This window comes from Anguilla rostrata, chromosome 16 (assembly GCF_018555375.3).
Source record: "Anguilla rostrata isolate EN2019 chromosome 16, ASM1855537v3, whole genome shotgun sequence".
Taxonomy (NCBI): Eukaryota; Metazoa; Chordata; class Actinopteri; order Anguilliformes; family Anguillidae; genus Anguilla; species Anguilla rostrata.
The window spans coordinates 6,682,826-6,703,039 of record NC_057948.1 but is presented as its reverse complement, the minus strand read 5'-3'; the positions used below and the strand labels follow the sequence as shown (position 1 = coordinate 6,703,039).

The 20,214-nt window shown below is 45.5% G+C and overlaps 1 long non-coding RNA gene across 3 annotated transcripts in view; it reads left to right on the top strand.

Annotated features, from left to right (window-relative positions):
- LOC135242257 (uncharacterized) overlaps positions 1-10,017 on the top strand; it is a 98,658-nt gene extending 88,641 nt beyond the window's left edge. Inside the window, exons 2-3 of one of the 3 annotated variants that reach the window (XR_010326288.1) lie at positions 8,069-8,223; positions 8,443-10,017. This is a non-coding gene — a long non-coding RNA (uncharacterized LOC135242257). The remainder of the gene's footprint in view (positions 1-8,068; positions 8,224-8,442) is intronic. The other 2 variants (XR_010326287.1, XR_010326290.1) reach the window with 2 other exon arrangements.
- The last annotated feature ends 10,197 nt before the right edge of the window (positions 10,018-20,214 follow it).

Below are 20,214 nucleotides of genomic sequence, written 5' to 3'. Positions count from 1 at the left end.
TTTAATAATAAAAAAACACTGAAAGTACTGTGAATTCTGATTTTATCTAAAAACAAAATCCACCTGTGCACTTCTGGGAGGAAACCGGCGGCCCTTCTCCTCGGCCTCCTTCATCTATTTCCCCGCTCCGAAGATCCCAATTTGCAAGGGGGGGCGCGGCCCCTCCCCCTCCCGCTGTCCCCCCCCCCCCGTGTCCCGGCTGATTAGGGGATTACCGGGTCGCGTAGCAACACAAAAAGGCACGGGCCGCGTAAAACAAAACAAGTCGCCGAGAGGCGGCCGCCCCCGCCTGTATGGGATACCCGCGTGCAGTCCACCGGTTTCTTCCCCCCCTCGTTCCCACGCGGGTCAGTTTTGCGCCCGGGATACTTTGCAGCCTGTTGTCATGTTTTTTGTTTTGTTTTTCCCTTCAGGGAGACCACGTTGCTTCCTCATCAATGACAACAGAGAAACAAACAGCAGACCAGTCGCTCGCGACTGCGACTCTTCTGCTTAATAATCTCGAAACGGCTCCCTTTCAAGCAGTTATAACGTGAATTATGTTTCTGGGCTAACTGACGGAGACAGGTGCGTAATTAAGACCGTCGTCTCGAGAAAAGGGGGAATCGGCACAAGCAGTGAATAAACGAGGTCGCGAACGAATGCAAACGAACGTGAAAGACGGCGAATTCCTCTGTAGGTGGCGATATGGAGCGTGGCCACGGCGCCAGCCTGGGTCCGGACCTCCCTTTTCTAATCGGGCGTGTCGCCGAAGAGGGCGATCGGACGTCCTCCCGCCGCGTCCGTTTCACTCCGCGTTATTCGCAAAAAAAAAAAATATCGGTCGCCTGAAGCATTTCGAACTCCGTATCAATGAAATACTCGGGATTCGCCGCGATTCATCGCTGACGGACGATGTCGGCGAAGAGCCGGGGCGGTCAGTATGACAGAGGCTCAGGCGCGAGAGGCAGGCTTAGATTAGATTAGATTAGATTAGATTAGGTTAGGTTAGGTTAGGTTAGATTAGATTAGATTAGATTCAACTTTATTGTCATTGCACAGAGTACACGTACTGAGACGATGAAATGCAGTTAGCATCTAACCAGAAGTGCAAAAGAAGCAGTAAAAGTGCAGTAAGGTGTATGTACATAAGTGAATAAATATGAATACAGTATGATAAATATGAATACAATACAATGTGGTATAAACAGTATAGACATTTATAAACAGTATAGGGCGCGCTGTGACGCAGATTAAAAATAGCCTGGGGTTTGAAAGCGAGCTGCTGCTCCTCCGAAACGCCGTCTGGGAGGAGGAGGAGGAGCAGGAGGAGGAGGAGGAGGAGGAGGAGGGGTGTCTGGAACAGCGCTGACCAGCTCGCCCGCGGAGTAGCCGCGCTCCCTGCTCAGGAGGGACAGGCAAGCTGGTCACAAAACAGGCTACCGCTAAACACCGGTTGCCATTAACGGAAAATCCACCCAGCTTCACAGTTTTACTGGATACTAAGGGGCTGCACACTCCAACCGCTACATATTTACTGGTTCTATTCAGATTTAAAAAAAATAAAATAAAATGTTGTTTTATTAGTTGCTGAGACATTAAAATGCCTGAGAATTCCCCCGGTGTGACGAATGAACTGTAGCCTACTATAACATGTTTTAATATAAAAACAATGCCAGTGCAGTGCATTGCATTGGATGAAAAAACTCACATGGAAAATAACCATTGATATTTTTCCTCCTTTATCGACCTAGTCTAGAGTGTAAATACTATTGGTAATGTTCATAATCACTCCACATTTGGCAGTCTACGATTGTAGCTTCCTAAAAACTATTATTATTTTGAAATTGTAAAATTACTTTAAATGTATTGACATTCAAAAAAATAATCAGGATTGAACAAAGCAGGTTACGGTTGATATGAGTATACATTACCTTTGTTAACATTCACCGATTAAAAGATAAAAAGATATTTGCCTGTTATGCATATTACTGTATGTTACGAAGGCATTACAAATGCACTCCTAAACAAACCGTTTGGTCTGATGATATAGACGAGACAAACGTGGACCTATATACCACAGCTTGTCCTTCGGACTGTCAAGTTGTCGTCTCCTCTGTGTGCTCACAAATTAAACATGGCTTACTGAACTATGGGAGGCCTGGCCTTTGGAAAGCTGGGTCCCATAGCTCCAGCAGTCCCCTGTTTCTGGAGTCGACCCAGATTTCCTCATCGCCAGCCAGTGACCCTGCAAGGTCAGCCAGTGTCCTTTGAGCAGAGAGCCAATGTCCTCCCCCCCCCCCCCCCATCTGCACAGCCCAGGACTGCTTGGAGCTGGGCCCCCTGCCAAGATTACAGCACATCCTAAGAGTGATTAGCTGATCCGGGTCAAATGCAAATTTGTTTTTTTTTTTTGGATTCAAATACGTTCCTACGCTTTTGTCTGTATATTGGAACCTACGGAATGCCTCTGAAATCTATTAAATCTCAACAAGCACGAGCCCTGCTTTTTCTGGCTGTCTTGGCAGGCTCAATAGCGCCAGGCAAGATCAATGGAGCGCAGAGAAGTATGTACTTGACCCAGGTCTGGTGTTTACAGCTGGGCCCAGCTGGGACTGTGCCTGAGGTGTGCTGGCAATGAAAAGGGACAAAAATAATCCTGGATGTTTGCCAACTTGGAGGAAAAAAAAACTGCGAAACACAAACATGGTTAGCCAGTAGAATATGTTGTGCTATGTTCAGTTCAGGCTCCTTTCCTTTTTAAAACATTCCTGTAATAGTTTGCTACTTTTGAATTCACCACTAAGAGTACAGCCAGACTCCACCCAGTAAAGTACAGCCAGACCCCGCCCAGTAAAGTACAGCCAGACCCCGCCCAGTAGAGTACAGCCTGACCCTGCCCAGTAGAGTACAGCCAGACCCCGCCCAGTAGAGTAGGGCCAGCTGTTGATCTTTGTGTGTCCTGCTGATAGAGGGACGGAGTGTAGCACAGTGGGTAAGGAACTGGGCTTGTAACCGAAAGGTCGCAGGTTCGATTCCCGGGTTAAGGACACTGCCGTTGTACCCTTGAGCAAGGTACTTAACCGAAATTGCTTCAGTATATATCCAGCTGTATAAATGGATACAATGTAAAATGCCATGTAAAAGTTGTGTAAGTCGCTCTGGATAAGAGCGTGTGCTAAATGCCTGTAATGCAATGTAATTCTGTGCAGTCAGATCACTCAGTAACTCATGATTACACGTGATCACGGCATACAACTGTGAAAGGCGAATTTAGCCTATATTACATTTTTTATACTTTGTTAGTAACCTTTTTCCGTTGTCTGAATGCAGTGCTGTATATATGTTTTTGCATTGCTAAAGTTACGCATTGCATTCTGGGAAAAATATAGCAGTGGGGGAAAAAGTTACTGGAATAGATACTGGTGTCCTGCTTGTGTGAATTGCAACGAAAATATCGATCTCATCCTCGCAATGTAAATGGTTGCCAGCGCAACCAAGTGCACAAGCCACAAGAGCCAGCATTGAGATCTGGCTCTCAGCTCGTTACAGGGAAAGTTACGGGAAAAAAAAAAATCATCTCGCCAGCTTGGACGGTAAGCGCTTACAGGAGCGCTTTCATACGACATCAAGAGAACGTGTTGCTACTCGCATCAGCTCTGAGTTCTTACATGAAAATCCGATTCGAGTGAGCAACCTTCGGCATGAAAACACTGAGCTTCCGTTCTAACGTCCCGACGACTGTTACAAGCCAGGAAAGAGTCGAACGGCTAGAGCTGCCTCTGAAAATCACAGCAAGCGTGGATAATTTCGCTCTGAAAAAATCGGCGCGCGCCGTTACCTGGAGAGCCTCTTCAGACGGTAATCCGGTCGGTGTTGTGGTGCTTCCTTTTGATGTGTGGTCTTGTCATTTTCTGCCTTTCTGCTTGCACGCTGAAAGAGTACCGGACCAAGGACAAAAGGCCCTTTGATTCCGTGATACCCATTTGAATGAAAAATTAGTTTGATTTTACGTCGTTGATATTTGTTTAAATGAATGATCCGTCCTGTGAAGCAAAATCTGCTTTCATCTTGTTTACGTGTGCGTATCGAAATAAGTCGGGGCAGAATTCATGTTTGGTGGAAAACCAAACTAATCTGTCAGTTGCCATTTTTAACCAATATTAGAGGAGGAAGTCCACACCGGGGCAGTCTAAAATGTGTATATTGGTGTACATGGTTATTTGTGTGTAATGAAACAGAGTATCTCTTGTCTATTACAGTACATTATGTGTAGAATATACACATAACACTACTGTATATTGATAGTTACAGATTAACCTGTCTATATGCTCATGGTAACCTCCGCTCAATTTGGCACACATCTGTCGCTGGCTAGTTACTCTGAGGCACGTGTGGTGAGTAGCTCTTGAAGTTTAAAGTTTTACATCATACCCCACGCACAGTATATAAAATGCATATAAGTATAGATTTAGCAAAAGTGATGAAACCAATTCAGTTATTCATGGATCGTTATTCGTTCATTCACAATTATTTGTTCTTTAACGTTGCTTCTGAAACACGTGCGTAACGCTCGCAAAAACAAAGAGCGATTTTTTTTCTTTTCTATTTTGCGAAATTTTGGCGTTCTCTCACTTCGGTCGAAGTCGTTTTTGAAATTTCCGCTGCGGTGTCTTCCTCCGCATCGAGGTTGATTGGGCGCACGGAGGCCCTGTCGCATCCCGTCTCGGAGCCCGTGAGTGTTCTCCGGGAACGTAAAAACAGGGACGCGCTCCCGCGTAAATCTTCCCGTCACTCGAGGGGGAAAAACCGCCGGAGACGATCCGAAATATTTCAGAAACGACGGCGGGGGACTCCAGGAGTGGAGGAGATTTATAGTCGCCGAACCCGGCTGCCGCCTGCGGTTTGCGCGAAGCGGAACGAGACGTCAGACGAAGGTCGACGGGGAGCGGCGGAATCTTACCCGACAAGCCCCCTGAGCCGCCGTTTAAGATGGCGTCCTTTTTGGTCTTCCGCGAGAGCGCTACCGGCACCGGCGTCGATATAACTTATCAGCGCTTTTCATTGGAACTGTGTTATTGGCGAAAGCAATCTACGGTGGCTGTGAAGTACCAAACACGACGACGATTACAAAACACAATTTGAAGAAAATTGAATGGGGGGGAAAACAAAGTCAGTAGCTGAGCACACTCATAAAACATAAGGACGGAGTGTAGCACAGTGGGTAAGGAACTGGGCTTGTAACCGAAAGGTCGCAGGTTCAATTCCCGGGTAGGACACTGCCGTTGTACCCTTGAGCAAGGTACTTAACCGAAATTGCTTCAGTATATATCCAGCTGTATAAATGGATACAATGCAAAATGCTATGTGTAAAAGTTGTGTAAGTCGCTCTGGATAAGAGCGTCTGCTAAATGTCTGTAATGTAATGTAATAATAAACCGAGCAGGGCACGATCACAGATGTTTGTTTTTATATGTCCTAGGGCTAATGCAGCTGTTCCTAACGCATTATGCCCCAAACATCATTTGCCCAGGTGTCATGTCCCCTAGGGTCATATCCTGTATAAAAAGTGGCGGGGAAAATAAATAATAAATCAGAGAAACGGTCCCTTTAAGAGGCTGAGCTGTGGAGTTCTGGGACGACTGTGGCGTTGGGATTTCTCCCCTGGTGTCAGTGAGAAAGAATGAAGCTCATTAGCCTCCCTCCTCACAGCTTCACTAATGTCTGGTGGAGTTCTGAGGTTCAGCACACCGAATAATGGCGGGTTGACGCTGCGGTGAACTTGTGCCAAGCTGCTGGCTTTTAGATTCGGCTTATTGCGCTAGAACCCAAGTAATGTTCCTGTATAACACATTGACTTTCTCTCTTTGTTTTCTGTAGCCAAAGCCCGGTGCTGTAATATTGCTAATCTTCTGGAGTCTTGTCTCCAGGCAAATTTTGCCTGAAGATTAGGTCTGATGTAGCTTAAATCTGCTTTTGTACAAAACCATTCACAAGTTGTGAGATAAAACATATGTGCTTTTCTCATTTCTCTGTTTGGGAAGTGTGTGTAGTGCTTTGGCTATTAAGTATGATTTTTCTCGCCAGCGTCATCTACCTCAGAGGTGGGATCTTAAGTGTTCTCTGGCTGGGGACACTAATTCAATTAATAGTGCAGAAAGAGTTTTTTTTTTTTTTTTTTTTCCGGAGATTGAACTGTTAGAAAAAGATTTGCTTAAACACAACAGTTATCCGCGGAGCTGTAGGTAGCACTGTCGCCTCACAGCGAGAAGGTCCTGAGTTCGAATCCGGTGTGGAGTTTGCATGTTCTCCTCGTGTCCACGTGGGTTTCCTCCGGGTGCTCCAGTTTCCCCCCCCCCCACAGTCCAAAGACATGCAGGTAGGCTAACTGGAGACCCTAAACTGCCCATGTGAATGAGTGAATGGTGTGTGTGCCCTGAGACCTCCCTAGAGTGTATTCCTGCCTCTCGCCCAATGCATGCTGGGATAGGCTCCAGCACCCCCCCCGTGACCCTGCTCAGGATAAGCGGGTGCAGATAATGGACGGACGGACAACTGTGATCCTCAGCATGCTTGAAATGTTGAAATTGCAGTTTCCCAACACAAGTGGATCTTACAACAAGTCAGTGACCCAAAGGACACATCAACTTCCAAAGGAAGAAATGGACAGTTGATCGCAAAATCGACATTTTGCATTGCGGACTTGAACGCCATCGAATACTTGAGGGGTCGTCCACGAGCACAGAAGGATCTCTATGGCAGAATGGAGGAATGGTCTAAGATCCTTCCCAGAGCATCTAAAATATTCAGATGCAAACTTTCAGTAACTACTCACCGGAAAATAAAGTTGGAGCGCTCTGATAATAAAGAGGTCTGCTAGGCCGGAACACCAGCCAACCTCGGTAATAAAGTCTGCAGCAGAGGAATCATTTCTGCCTCGTTGTCTTCTTTATTATCGGAGTTCCCCAACTTTATTTTCCGGTGAACAGTCACAGAAAGTTTTCATCTGCATATTTTTGACAGTTTATGGAGTCTGTAGTTGTAGAGCACTCTCTCATTTTTTCATATGGAAGTCACATAAAGACCAAGTGTTCTCCAGTCTCATAAATACTCATAGAGAAAGGTAAGGGGAGGGTGCCCGAAATGCTGACAGCTGTCAATCATCATGACACATTATTTTGGACTGTGTGTAAATTTGAAAAATGTGTGGTGTTTGGTTGATTCATTTCACTCCGTTCTTATAACTCCTCTGGCCATTTAAATCAGTTGCCGGCGTCTAATAATAATAATTTGTAGCTGACTGAAGGTGAAAGGGGATTACTAAAGTAAAATAAGTTCCACATTGAAAATTGCAGTATAGCTCAGAAGAGTAAATCTGATTTGTTATGTATTATGTAGTCTATTTTGTTCATCTTTATCAAGGGTGCCTTTAATTTTGGAGGTGACTACTGGATTATTTCCAATAGTCACTTGAAAAGCATGCTGAGAATTGGTGCCTTATGCTTGCTTGAGGTTGTTGAAACAAGCATTTATGAATGTTTGTGCAGTGCTGAAAAGCCATCATGTTCTGCTTATGAAAGTTATATACCTATGAAGGCTGTTCATAGCAGTGGTTTTCTTGTCTTTATAACACAAATTGCATTTAATGAATGTGTGTTCCCTAGTATGGTTTATTGTATTTGTGGTTGCAGCCATAAATTACATTGCCCTGTCTCTCAGTCGGTGGATTCTGTAGGTCACTGGGTTATTCAACCAATGTGTTTTTCATAATTATTTTCTTAAACTTGTTAACACAATTCAGGTTTGGCTTGTTATCATTTATTTTGTCTTTGAATTCTTCATCTACCACAGTGGCCATTTCTCCACACGTTCACCAATCATGAGCCTGTTGAGTCACCTCTGTCTAATGTGATCAGTTAAAGAAACATTTTTTTTTTTTTTACCCCACTTTATCATTTGCAATATAGCGCAGTGTGAATGTGGGACTTTTATTCTTCATGGTATGCACAGCTATTCCTGACATAATGTGGCCCAAGAGGGTAAATAATCCCTCAAAACACGAGAAGCATATTTAAGAAAACATTAACAGTTTTTTTTTTTAATTCTGGGATTGCAAATGTGGTTGGGAGGAGAACCAGCACATGCACATGGGTCCCCCAGGAACCCCTGCTATAGGTCAAACGATGACCCCTGCTAGAGTGACCCACATGCACCACTGAGCTTTTGATTGGAAGCGCCTTCCAGGTCAGTGTGCCCCTCAGAACCTCTTTTTGTCCTTTTCGCTCTCATATCACTTTACCACAGTGACACAGTGTCATCCTTTACTTTGACCTCTCATCTCAGACGCCATTAACTTATTTAATTTAAAGCCAAGCACCCATTTCACCCCCATCATTTTCATTAAGGCGAAGTTATTTCTTGCATGAAAAGCCGTGCTTTTTTCTTTTCTTTTCTTTCTTGCAGCGTCGTCATAATCTAAAAGCGGCCCACGTTCCAGTAGGTCCTGCGGCGGCGGTGGCGGCTTTTTCACCCCGGACCATCGCGGGACCGTTTAGCGCGGAGCAGAAGAACCGTGGGAGTCCGCTAACCGATGTGCGAACGCGTTCAGCCGTGCGAATGCATCCGTCATTTTAATCCTCTTTGGTCTCCCTCGCTCAGACAATCGCCGGCTACGTTAAACCTAGCGGGCTAGCGCGTCGCCCATTATCCCGGGGAGCGACCCGCAGGCGATCCCTTAAAGTGAACGCATGCCCTAACAGTACCGCGCGCAAGCTCTTCCTCAAATGGTGTCAAGACCCAAGAAGACGTAGGGTGAGAGAGAATGGTGGACTTGCCGTGTGGCACCACAGCTGTCGTGACCGATCGGGGACTTTTCGGGACCTTCTGATTTTTGTAACTTGTGAGGAACCGGCCACTTGTGGTCGGGGTCCTGAAGGCTGTGCGTAGGACGGGCCCACAACAGGGAAGGAATTTGACTGAAGGGTAAAGTTCCGTGCCAACCCAGCCGCTGGGGACGCGCAAGCCAGTGCGTTCCTAGCGTCGGTCCCAAGCCCGGATAAATGGGGAGGGTTGCGTCAGGAAGGGCATCCAGCGTAAAAACATATGCCAAATTAAATATGCGGATCTGATCCGCTGTGGCGACCCCTAACGGGAACAGCCGAAGGAAGAAGAAGGAAGAAGGAAAGGTGAAGTTCTGTGGCAGATTTCTCCCAGCAAATTGTTCTCTCTCTCGCAGACTTGCATTCAGCTGCCAGCCAGGGCACTGCAAAATGGCGGCATTACCTACTTGCATCGTTGTTTGCCACAGTGGGTATTCGGTTCTACTGTGTGAATTAATGTTTTTTTTTTTTTTTTTTTTTTTTTTTTTAAATTACAAGGCATGCATCAAGTCAAGTGAAGCTGGTTGATGTGACTTCAAAGTGATCAGTAAAAATTAAAGTAATATAAGTAAATAATATTATAGTAATATAAGTAAGTAATATTTTTGAAAATATTTTCACTGCAGCAGGTTTTTGTCATCCAAGACACTTGCATTATGTCAAAAAAGTAAAATATTTGCATTTCTTTTCTTCTGCCGGGTCTCAGGAGGACATGAGAATAGTTTATAAAAACGTAGCGACCTCCATTTTGTTTTGGGGAAGAAGAGACTGACGGACCGTACAGCCCTGACGGTTTGAGGCAGCTCGTTCCGTGACTGAGCTCCACCTCCACTTGCGTCCTGGTGCCCGCCGACCCCCCTGTTAAGGCCGTCCGGTTACTCCTTTTTAAAGCGTTCCAGCCGGCCCCTCCCTTTCCTGCTGCCGAGCGTCGCTCCGGCGGGTTTTGATCGCCATGGCGGCCACCTCCGCGCGCCCTCGCGCCGCTTCGCTCTCCTCCCCCCCTCCTCGGCGACTTTCCGCGCTCTGTCGTTCCGCTCGGTTACGCTGCTTGTCACTTCGCTACCCGCCCCCCAAGGTGTCAAACTTGTTTTCTGGTTGTCGAACCTCTCCCTCTGTTCCGTCTGCTCTCTGTCAACAAAGTTCCACTCCGCCCCCCCCCCACCACCCATTAAAACAGCTGACACCACGTCAACACAAAACGAACATGAGGGATTTTTCTGTCTTTCAGCCCCCCCCCCAAAAAAAAGAAATGTAAATAAGATGGAAAAGTGCTTACCCCTTTAATGATGCATTCAATTGAGGGATATCATTTTTCTATGAGTTTCTTCTTGATGTGGGTTTAAAGGCTATGCGAAACATTTACTGCTATTGTTTCAATAAAATGAGCATCCATTTTTAAGCCAGCCGAAGTATTAACCTACTCATAAATCAACAAATTACGTATTGGACACAACATTTACAGGTTACAGCATTTGTCGAAGATGTATTTTAAAACCTTAAAAATATTCAATATTGAATAATGCTTTGTTTTATATGGTTTTTCCACCAAAAAATGTTCAGTGAACTACTGAAATTGGCTTGGTAGCATCTCTACACCTTTACCCTTATTGAGAATGGCAGAATCTATGAATATGCAAATCAGCATGGCCTGCTGCGGTGGTGCTGGGATACGTAGTAGGCATGGTATCTATATTCAAAATCAATTCCTTCGCAAAGCCCATTGACTTCTGCATGAGGTTCTGGAAGCAGTCATCTGCAAAATGTGTGCTACAGAAATTGGATTCCCTCTATGCTGCCAGGCGCATCCACACCATTTTCATGAACAGATTCCACCCATTTTTATTTTCGAATGGGCTCCTTTGGAAACGAGTGGAACCAAGTTCCTACCGGGGGGTTGCGGCTGTGCAGTCTGCCATGTTCGACACGCCCAACTGTCACAAGAATGGCGCCAGCTAGTCAGCGGTCCGTTTGCTAAGGCTTTTCAGTTTTACCACACCGCTCGCCCGTCATTTACATAGCGGTAATATGTTCAACGTATGTGCGAAGTCGCGCATCTCGCATGTTTACAACAGATTTCAGGGAAGTATGGAGAAACTCTCGTCTGCAGGGGAAGAACGTGAAAAGGTTCTGCACAAAAACAATCTGTATAGTGGAAGTCATGTTTCCAAGAGGGGTTGACCATTAAAACAACAACATATTGGAGTGGAGGCATTTGCTAATGGCTTAGTTAACGTGAATAAATGCCTTGTTAATAGTTAATAGTTCATAATTTGTTCAGGTTAGTTACTGCATTCACTCGCGTTAGTTAATGGAACTTTATTATGGTGTTACCCTTAACACAGTTCCAAAACAGTTTTCAGCTAAGACTGAACTTGTTAATTATAATTAACGGTGAGTGTTTGTCATGGAAGTCATGGGTATCACGGATTATGTGATCTTTGGTATTTCTGTGACCATTTCCGCAATTCCCTCCATTTCTAGTGCATTTTGGATGCATAGCCTACGGTGTTATTTGTATGAGCCTATGCATTTTGTGTGACAGTGTATGCAGATTCTAGAACACGCTGGGACCACAAGATTCCTCCTTGTCAGTTGTTGCAATCAGATGTTTGACGGCCCCTGTCAGCACTGTTGATGCCCAGTGCTCTGTCCCTTATTGCAGTAACGTTGTCAATGACAGCAGGCGCTCCGTCGAAGACTCAGACCTCCCAGTGTACAACATATTGTACCAAAACAAACTTCAGCAAACTTCTAACAATGTTCAGTTAAAGGCAGTAAGCATGCTTTATGTGATGAGCTGAACTAAATGCACCAGCCTATCAGTGTATTTACTCGTATAGCCATAGCAGCCAGCAACTGCCCATTGTTTTTTTTATTATTAAACTTCAGGCACTTGATTTCTTCAGCTTTCCATAATTTTCAATGACTTTGCAGTGACTGCTCCACAACCTCAGCCAATATTTTCTGTGAAAAACACCCAGCCTTAATTATACTGTCATTACCATAATGAAACTTAAACTGTGTTCTTTGTTTCAGGAAATGAACATGGTCACAATGATATGGCAGGACTGCTAATTTCCTGCTTCTGTGCTCTCATTTTTCCCCGAGAAACAATAATTAATTTATTTTTCCATGTCCCGAGACCCAGGGTCTTAATCCATGACGGATGACTAAAACGGCTTTTCCCAAAAATCAGCAAAAACCAGACATGCTGGTCCTGGATCCCATTGGGCCTGAATCCCACGGGGCCTGGGTCCTCCTGGTCCTGGATCCCCCTGGGCTTGGATCCTCCTGGGCTTGGATCCTCCTGGGCCTGGATCCCCCTGGTCCTGGGTCCCCCTGGGCCTGGATCCCCCTGGTCCTGGGTCCCCCTGGGCCTGGATCCCACTGGTCCTTTAGCCCCCTGGTCCTGGGTCCCCCTGGGCCTGGATCCCACTGGTCCTTTAGCCCCCTGGTCCTGGATCCCCCTGGGCCTGGATCCCTCTGGTCCTTGATCCCTCTGGTCTTGGATCCCCCTAATCCTGGAGCCCGCGGGGCCTGGACGAAGGGCCTTGCTTCCCATCAGCTGTTCCACCAGTGGTCACAAACCACTGCGCCTCAACAGATCTGAATTCCTGACTCCTCTCCCCTGTAGCACGGTCCACAGCTTCCTTTCTGTTTTTCTCTCTGTCTCTCTCTCTCTCTCTCTCTGTCTGTCTCTGAGCCTCGACACATTCCTCTGAGTGCCACCATCCACCCTTCAATCAGTACGCGGTTAGGTCCTCCGTCCACACTTAGAGGAGGTAAACACAAGCCGTTTCCAAGCAACGGCTGCAGGGTCAGGTTCTGATACGCTTCAGTTTCACAGTGATTTCTTCAGTATTTGTTGACTGCTGAAGTTCCTAACAGAAATGGGGGGGGGCTTTGAGTGAATAAGTAAAGTGTGTGTATATATATATACACATAAATGAAACGTTTTTTTTCTTGACACAATTATCAGCAGAACATTGAACTTTTGCAGTATTGTTCACACGCATGCGAGTGGTAAATGACTTACTTTGAGGTATGCCTGAAGGAGACGTCGACGCGAACGTCGGTGAATCAGCTGATTCGGTAATTGGCTGATGTGGTGGTACGAGAATCAGCTTATTGGATAATCGGCTGATGTGATGGTACGAGAATCAGCTGATTGGGTAATGGGCTGATGTGATGGTACGAGAATCAGCTGATTGGGTAATCGGCTGATGTGATGGTACGAGAATCAGCTGATTGGGTAATCGGCTGATGTGATGGTACGAGAATCAGCTTATTGGGTAATCGGCTGATGTGATGGTTCGAGAATCAGCTTATTGGGTAATCGGCTGATGTGATGGTACGAGAATCAGCTGATTGGGTAATGGGCTGATGTGATGGTACGAGAATCAGCTGTCCGTGTGTGTGTCACCTGGAATTGCACCCATAGAACTTGAAAACCCGTGCGCCGCTTCTGGGGAAAAAAAAAATCCTCGGGGAAAACACTGCACCTGGCTTACGGAAGCCTGTCGAGGACATGTGAGGACAAACAGCTTTCCACAGCTGTGGGGACAGAAATCTATATTGATAAGGGGAGGCAATTATGTGGCAGAAGCCTCTCGGTTTGAAATGCACGAGTGCACATTTCCCCCATGACAAATGGTCTCTAACCCTAACTAAACACCACCAAAGGATTTGGTCAGTGTTTTTTTTTTGTTACAGTATCAGACAAGCGACTGGAATTAATCACGTCCTCTACCGTGTGCCTGCGACCATGCCACACCACCGTGCTCCTTATGTAAAGGAAAGTACACCATTAGCCTCAATGTTTGTTACTCCATTTTGAAACCTGGTATTGTGGAGAGCCTTTTCCCCTGGGGGAAAAGACTAAATGTGTAATATTCCTGAGGGGGGCAGTGGTGAGCATGTTTCTTTTCAGGTAACATATGAGGCTCTGCACATTAACCAGAGCAGAGTTTTTTTTAATTTTTTTTTTAAGTGTCCCTTTACAGGCCTGGTATTGCTGTTTAATACAGAAGTAGGTCTGTCTCTTTACAGTGTACCATCACTTAACGGGTTCCTTTCTTCATAGAGTGAGAGAGAGTGTGTTTTGCCCATATAATATAAACTTCTGACACTGAAATTTAAATGCGTACATGCATTTATTCAGTCAAACAACGATTAGCTTTTTCATTAGAAGTTAGAAACTTTTATCCATTGTTCTTGTTTCCTTACTCAAAATGACAAGTTGAGTGGCCGTTGAACTAGGCAAGCATAAGAAAAGCTTACTCCGAAAGGCAATCAGTTTTTGAAATTGTTACGCAGTCGAAGGCAACGTGCGCAGGCAATGTGCGCAGGCGAACATTTTTTTGAAGAGAGGGATGGAAAGCATCTAATTACATTTAGGAGACATACATGGCTTATATTTTACATACAATCCGTTCATTTGTCACACCTGGATATTAGCTGAATCAATTCCAATTGCTCAGGTGTGCAACTCACTTCTCCAGAGGTTGGATCATCCAATTATAGCTGTTATTTCCTCAGTTATTATCCCGGCGTGTCGAAGTGAGGCGTCGGCATTTTCTGTGGACAACGCGTAAAAAATACGTGCACGCGGCAAGTTCCCGGCGTGGATTAATCACGAGGAACGTGGATTTGACTCCACGAGGGACTGTTCGACGGCGTTTAACCCACGCTGAGCACGCGACGCTCGCGCGCACGTTCGCGGTAACGAACGAGAAGCGGCAACGCTTCGCCAGCGCGTGAAATATTCCCGTTGGTTCCGACGGAGTTGCGGAAGCAAGCGCTGTTGGTGGTACTGCGATTTCCCCTGAAAACGCGATGATGATGGTCAGACCATCTCTCTCCTATTCTGTGGACGGCGTGTAGCACAGTGGGTAAGGAACTGGGCTTGTAACCGAAAGGTGGCAGGTTCGATTCCCGGGTAAGGACACTGCCGTTGTACCCTTGAGCAAGGTACTTAACCTGCATTGCTTCAGTATATATCCAACTGTATAAATGGATACAATGTAAAATGCTATGTAAAAGTTGTGTAAGTCGCTCTGGATAAGAGCGTCTGCTAAATGCCTGTAATGTAATGTAATTCTCACATGCCCACATTTTCTGGGCTCTTAATTGAAAAAAAAAAAAACAAACGCATTTCCTGTAGCCTATCTAATGTCATGCTTCAGGTTTGAATTCAGTCAGGTCGTTGACAGTCGTAGAGGCTCTGTTTGTACTCGCGTACGATATTTTACACTCTGGACCGGACTCTGAGGAGAACACGCTGTTCGGGTTGAAGCTTTCATCTTGTTTGCAGTCTGTTTGCAACAAAGCAGAATATCCGTGCTCTCCAGACCAATTCCTTTTTTTCTCGGTTTTACCGTCCTGTTTCTGAGAACCATCGGATCGGCGTGTTATTTGGCTGACCCTCCCTCCTAATGTGGCGTTTTACCAACTTCTTCTCCATCTGGAATGCCCAACCATGTGCCTGTGTGTCATAGGCCCTGATTGTTTCAGCCTGCACTGTCGACTCCTGAGAGCGTAGGCAAGCGTTTATTTATCTTTTTCTTGCCTTCTCTCTCTCTTTCTTATTTTTAGCACTTTTATCTTTGGTACACATTTGTGTTGGCAGCATGTCAGCTGTGATATGAGTACGGGTGAGGCTTTTTCCCTGGTTTTTTTTTTTGGCAGTGTGCGGTTAGCATTCTCTTTTCTTCATCAGCTCTACGCACCTGCAGTGCGACCCAGCTTAGATTGTTGACCGAGCGCAACAACACTTTTCCTTGTTATGGAAGATGGGATTTTACACATCTGTTCTCTAACCTCCAAAGATGAGGTAAATCATTTTTTTGTCTACTGTAGGTCTCAAGAACCATATATTCTACTATGTTGATGAACTGATGCTGATGATACATATGCGCGCACACACACACACACACACACACACATATATATATATATATATATATACTTAAAGGTTTTTTTCTTCTGGGTCTCATTAGGGTAATACAGAAGTCATTATGAATGCATCCTTTTAATGAGCCGAAATTGAAGGCACCATCACAGGCATCATATGCCAAGCAGGCTATCCCATAAATCTTTGTGCAGAGTTTGTATTAGCCATCAGTTGCCAGTTTTTTGACCCGTCTAGATGATTGAATTCCGGGAAATTGACAAACTTCCAGACATTCTAGCCCGCAACACATAAATAAATACATATTTATAGGGTAAAGCCTAAACAACAACTCTATTTAAAATGTATGCTTATCAGTTATTTTGTGTGGAATGCATCTTTTTTGTGTGAAACTCATTTTCCACCCCCACCCACCCCCCACCCCAAATCACCCACCAGCCAGCTAGTAGGTTCTGTAGACAGGAAGAAATGATTTCCACTGGATCCAAATATCATGATGTACTACAACGTACAATACAGTACTGTAGCTCCGATAAGCTGTTGGTTAATTAAGTGATTCTTAAAAACTTAATTTGCTTGAATAGGCCGAACGATTAGCTTTATTTGATCAGCAAACTGTTTTGTTGCCTTGTTGTTAAATGCGTTATTCTACCTCGCAGGCTAAGGCCAATTAATGCAGACAGGCCTTCTGTGGTGAATAGTGGAAATTGTGTGGTTTTTTTTTTTTTAGCATAAGCGGTTTCTGTTCATTTTTATTCAGTAAGCGATGATTGTTCCTTGTTCAGAAGGAAGGTATGGTTCAGTAAACAACTAACGGTGCCAGATCTTGACGGCTTCTTTTATTGAGGAAAGGTTTTCTTGCACGCACCGCAGGGATGCTAATTGCCGTTTTTTCATCCAGTTGTCTAAGGCGCGTGTAGCCTCTGTTTGTACTTTTCTTTCGTCTTTGATAGCTTTTGTACGGTGATAGTTTCCAAAGTCCAAAAATGCAGGATTATTGGTGACGTGTTTACAGCGCTCAGAGAGCACAAATAAACTGTGTGGCAGTTTTTCAGCACACACTTTTGTCGCCCTTCAGCCTGACAGACAAACAGCAAGTGGATCGCAGATCATGGACACAATCGATAAATGCATCCGTTCTCATATCAGTCTTGCATTCAGCGAACATACTTACTTGGAGCGACTTGGAAAATTAATGGTGTACGGTAAATGGCTTCAGGAAAGGTTCACAGGTGAGTCATCGTGATCGCACGGTGCCAGCGGCCAATCCCAGGCTGAGGCTTTTTTTTTTTGTTGTTGCCATTTTTCTCTCATTTTCTCCCCAATTTAGTCGTCATACCAATTCCCCATGTGTATCACGGTCCTGGTTGATGCACTATCCTCTGTAGGTCTGGGGAGGGTGTAGACTACCACATGCCTCCCCTGATGCATGTGAAGTCGCCAGCTGCTGCTTTTCACCTGACAGCGAGGAGTTTCAGTCGGAGAGCGTAACATGCGCGGAGGTTCACGCTATCTAGGAACATCTGACCAAGCTGGAAGTACCGCTGCCGGGGATTGAACCCGGGTCTCTGCAGTGGTAGCCCAGTGCTTGTACCTCTACACTACCCAGACGGCCCAGGCTGAGGCTTTCCGTGAGAGAACAGCTCATGGGTGGAAGCTGCGAGGCTGCCAATATTGGGAGCGTAACCTTTGTAGCGCGTCGCGCTGTCCTCATTGCACAGCACAGTATCGTGTGATTTTTGCTAAATATTTATATCAGTGCGTGTCATGCGGCGAACGTCCTGTGCCTATAATCCGCTGCTGATAATGAATCCCCACGGGTATTTTAGATCAAGGTTTTGATAATGCGGAGAATTATTGGCAAAATTAGGTTTTTGGGGTGAGGCCGCTCGGTTTGGATTAGGGGGTTTCCAGTCTTATCCGGGAACGGGCTGGCGTAGGTGCAGGTTTTTGTGTTAGCCCAGCACTACGACACCTTAGTCAACTAATTAACTCGTCAAAGTCTGTCTTCAACCAAGACCTTGATGAGTAGAATTGGGTGTCACACCGACACTTTTTGGGTAAGATTGGACACCCCTAGCTTAGATTCTCCTTGTTCACCTTGTTCTGTTTGAGTTTGATTTTAAAAACTGCAAAACTTGTAAAGGAATTAAGCAAGAGTTTGAAAAGCTGTAAGTAGCTCTGGAAATGATGAAACTTCCATTGGCCCGTTCCCATAATGCCCACGAGAGCGCTCTGGATCGCAGGTCTCCCCACCCCCTCCCCGGTACGATGCAGGCAAATCTGGGGCCTCCTTCCAACCTCAGTCCTCATTGTGCTCCCAGAACCCGATTCTCATTCTCCACCAGCTCTCGCCATTGTGCTCCTTTCTGAAAGGGAGAACCCAGGGACCGGGCCAATCTGGCGGTGCGCAAATCCCGGACAATTAGCAGTTCACCCCGGGACAAAATGGTGGACGAGCTGCATTGTGAGCAAGGACGGCAGCCCTTGGCAAAGACGAAACTAAACTGGCACCTTCTTTTGTTTCTGGGGCGGCGAAGCCCCCTTTTTTTTTAGGCCTGGGTTCAGTCAACATTAGTCCTCAGCTTTCATTCGCAAACAAATGTACTTTTAAAAATGATTTTTTTGTTGAGTTGATCGTGGCGGCTCGCCCAACTGGCAGTTGTGTAAAAAAAAAAACACTCTTGTTAGCTAAAGCTATGGACAGATTTTGATTGAATCTGGGCCATGAGCCTTTCCTGCAGAGTCTCCTCCCTGCAAGTAGGCAACCACATCTACAGCCGGGCAAACATCACCCTTTGTTTTTGTGCCTTTTGGTACTTGATTGACAGTTGACCTCTTTAAACCAGCATACCATTCCTGTTTTCAATTTCTGAGCTTGTGACATTTCTGTACGATGCCAATGATAATACCCTGGCCGGCACAGAAGTTAAAGGCAGAAGGTGTAGCCTACTTCAAAACTGTTATTCATCTGCTATTCAGTGACCACCTTAGACATACTCTTAACCCCCTTTATTGCTGAGAACCAGGTTGTTTTCCTAAAATAAAACTGAAGCTAAAACGAAAAAAAAAGGCCATGAAAAAACATTTGTCAACTAAAACATAACTTAAATTAGCATCATTGAGTCTAAAAAAAAAAATCATTATGTTGGTGTTTATTTTATTTTTTTTTAAACCTGAAATGTTAAGAGGCACCTCCAGCAATGTCTTAACTGATACCAGACTGTGGGGCCCATCCATGCACTAGAACAGTGCCTCAATGGATACCAGACTGTGGGGCCCATCCATGCACTAGAACAGTGCCTTAGCAGATACCAGACTGTGGGGCCCATCCATGCACTAGAACAGTGCCTTAACAGATACCAGACTGTGGGGCCCATCCATGCACTAGAACAGTGCCTTAACAGATACCAGACTGTGGGGCCCATCCATGCACTAGAACAGTGCCTTAACAGATACCAGACAGTGGGGCTCGTTTAGCTGCTTGGGAAATGTAGTTGAACTCTGTACAATGGAAAGAGATGCCGGTCTTCACTGCCTCGTGTTTACCAGGACTGCATCCATCAGATGAGATCGCGCTTCCATTAACCCCTACATCAAACCTCTCACGCAAGCCCTCCGAACGCTGGGAGCGGGTGGTGTTTGTTCCAGACGACGGTTCGTCCCGGGCGCGGCCTGCATCCTCAGGAAATAAATAAAGTTCGCGGGCGCAGGCGAAGCTGGAGAAATGCGTTTCCCCGCCGCGAAACGATTTCCCCCCGCATCACATCGCTGACCCTCGGCGTGGCCGCCGTGCTGCGAATACTGAGCACGTGCAGAACGGGGGGGATTCGTTTTTGGGAGGAGCTGACGGAAAACACCGGAGACAGAAAGACCCGTTACCCTGGATGCACACGCGACACCCTTTGTTTCAAGTGTTCATTGTGTGTATGTTCCCCCTCCCCCACCCCATCACCACTAGCGAATAAATTTCCCTAAGCCCTTCTTTGGAAGGAGCACCCTCATTATATTTTTTAGTACAAAGGTGAACCGTGAGGTAAATCCTTACACAGTGGAGGTGATCTACGTGTCTGTAGATATATAAGAGCTTAGGTCAGGGTGGGTGAGGAAGGCAGTGTCTGTTTCTCTAACTTTGTGCTGACTTTGTGCCCTTTGAAGAGCATGTTTTTTGTCATGTTTTTTTTTTCCCAAAATTCCAAGTCTCCATTCTAGATTCTAGAACTCCATTGCTTTCAATTACCAGTAGCGATTGTTACATCAGCATTAGAATGTCCAGTTAAGAACATTCTAATCACACATTTGTGATTATATGCCTTAAAGGGGTAATTATTGCATTGACTCTGCTTTGTAGGTCACCTGACATTTACCGGTAAGCTCAGAAGACTGACATCTGAAGTCTGTTCTTTTTTCCCTATTTAAAATCTTTGTACTGTGATCTAATGTATG